This window comes from Cupressus sempervirens, chromosome 8 (assembly GCF_028749045.1).
Source record: "Cupressus sempervirens isolate cs-2001-9-10 chromosome 8, ASM2874904v1, whole genome shotgun sequence".
In the NCBI taxonomy this organism is placed as follows: domain Eukaryota; kingdom Viridiplantae; phylum Streptophyta; class Pinopsida; order Cupressales; family Cupressaceae; genus Cupressus; species Cupressus sempervirens.
In genome coordinates, this window is record NC_143125.1 from 114,394,866 (window position 1) to 114,397,858 (window position 2,993).

The window sequence follows — 2,993 nt, forward strand, 5'->3', positions numbered from 1 at the left end:
GGCCAAAACCCACTATAATATAGGTGAATTGTTGAACATGATGATCCCAAACAATAGAGCAGAGAAATCTTTGATCATTCTTAATCATGCATCCAAAATCAAGGATGGAAGTTGATCATCACTGTCACTCCTATTCCACGACCTCCTAACATTCCCCTCCCCCGCCCCCCCCCCCGGTAGCTATACTCAATAACCCCTTCAACATCATCAAAGGAGGGAACATGCACTTCAAATGGATTGAGGGAGTCTCTGCTTGGACTGCCTGGATAGAGGAATGATAGGCTCTAGAATCTAGTTATTTGCATATAGTTCTCCTTTTCGTTGTTGACCAAATGTTATAATGGGATAGATATGAAATAGTCCAGATCTTTAATTTTATGGTCATACTTGGTTTATGATGTCAGTCTTGGTGATCTTCTTGACATGATGATACTTTTATTTTGGCTTGCTTATACTTTATATATATATATATATATATATATATATATATATATATATATATATATATATATATATATTATTGAATATTGTAATTAGGTGTTTATATTGTTTAATCTTTTAATTTAATTTTTTTAATATTAGATTTTTTAAGTTTAGTCTTAGTACACTAATTCTATTATATTGTATTAATTTATTATATTATTTTAATTAAATTTTAATATTATTACATATTCAAAATTTTATATAGATTTTAAACAACTACAAATTAATAAATGAAATTATTTATAACAAAATGCTTACAAGAATTAAAATAAAAATAAAATAAAATAAGATAGACTTCTTTTTTAATTAGTTGATAGGTGCAAAACTAATTCCTCAATAAAACAAAGACATATAGCTCAATAGATTATAAGTTCAAATTTTATAGTACTTTAATTTATTCAACAATATTTTTAAGTCTAACATTATTTTTATTATTTTCTTTCTTTAATTGATCATTATCAACCCTTACATTAACACATGTGATTCAAATCTATGGGTTCAACAATCTTGTAAATGTACAAGGTTATTGAGAAAAAATGAGGTGTATTATTTGCAAGCACAATTTAGGTGCAAGACGTGCACAATAGCCCATAAATGAGGAACACAACAACTAACACATTTAAATTTTGATAGATTTACATGTCACCGCCACTCCATCTTTCTAGACAAAACCATAAATTTATGTTGTATACTTATAATTAAACACTAAACTAACTTATTTAATCTTCCAACAATCTTCTAATTCAAGTAAACTTTAATTTAGAATAATTAATTTAATATTACTAGTGTAATATAAAATTATTTTATTTATACAATCAATCATACTAATTCCACCAAACCTTAAATCCAAATGCTATGTATAAAAAAATTTTAAAAATTCAAATGACATAGACTTTCTTATTTATGATATTTATTGTCTATTAGAGAATTACAATTTTATGTATATTTTTAATGAATATTACAAAATGTCTATTTAGGACCTTCTCCTTCTCACCTACTATATATATAAAAAAATCATATAGTCAAATTTTAAAATATTTTACTTTTATATAATAGATTTTTTTAAATGTTATAGCTGATAAAAAAAATTAAAAATTAAAAATATTTTTTTGCTATATAATTTTTCTAATAGTTTCTTATTGTTGAATAATAGGGTGTGGGCTATCCTCCCAACATAATGTGTTATAAAATGGAAATATAACTTATGTGTCATCAGAGTTTTTTGTTGGTTTCTACAATAAAATTAAAAAGATATATTTGAAAATTATAAGATAAAGCTCTTAGAAGAGCAAAAATATGTGTGAGTTTGTTCCTTGGCCTTAGTCATTTAAGGTTTCTATCTTCTTCTATTTTGCAATTGGATATGTTCTTATGATTTAGAAACACTTCACTAAGGTTCACTCAATATGTTGGGTGCCATTAGATTCTTCTAATCAGGATGTGGATGATCTAGTTCAACATCTCATGTTTTACGAGTCTCCTCTTAAGATGACGATTTCTCATGGTGTCCTTAATAAAAGTGCAATAGTTAATTTAAGAGCCAAGAAAATTTTAGATCATCTTTTAACAGAATTGGCTGCCAAAATTATTTATGAAATTGCAAAAGAAGAGGGTGTAATCTTTCATTAAGAATTCAAGCAACCTATTGATCTTGATCCAGCCCAACACTCTGATTTGGATTCATCACCATTACCTTTAGTAGAGGGTGGAGAACCTCAACTCAATTGTTTGTTGCAATAGACGTATCTCTATTTTGACCCTCATTTGATTCAACTGGATAGTGGAGAATTATTTGATGTTTTTCACAAGGTATATGATTTGCATTTAGAGGATCATGTTCAAAATCAACTCACTTCCAATTCCATCATCTTAGATTCTATGGAGCCCTATGTTCAAGATGTCAGACTTAAAAAGATTGATCAACCAATGCTTACTACAGACAACAACTACTTGGTAAGTGTTTTCAATCCTCAATTAACTTTATCAATCAAACAAACTCCTGACCAAAACATTCATGCATCACCGATGCCTAATACAAGAGGAAGAAAACCAAAGAGTATTCAGACTAAGGCATAAATTTTTTCTAGTATTCAGTCAACTCTTGATGGCAAGTTCACTCCATCAAAGTGAGAGACAAGTGTTCTCCTTGTTAGCAATGAAGATTGTCTCATGGAATGTTAGAGGTTTGAATGCCTCTAACTAGAGATGTAGAATCAAGCAAGAGCTAGATTCTATGAAGGTGGATATCATTTTATTACAAGAAACAAAAATCTCACAAGATTCATTTGATAAGACTATAGGCAGCTGAAGGCATTGGCATTCTTTTCAATAGGGTAATGGTGCTTCAGGGGGTTTGGCAATTCTATGGGACCCCAAAATGGTTCAAGTTAAAATTGTAGCTCAGTATGATAATTACCAAATGCTAAACATCATTTTTTATGATCTTTCATTTATCTTGATTAATGTATATGGCCTTGTGGCAATAAATGATAAGCTAAATCTTTGGTTGA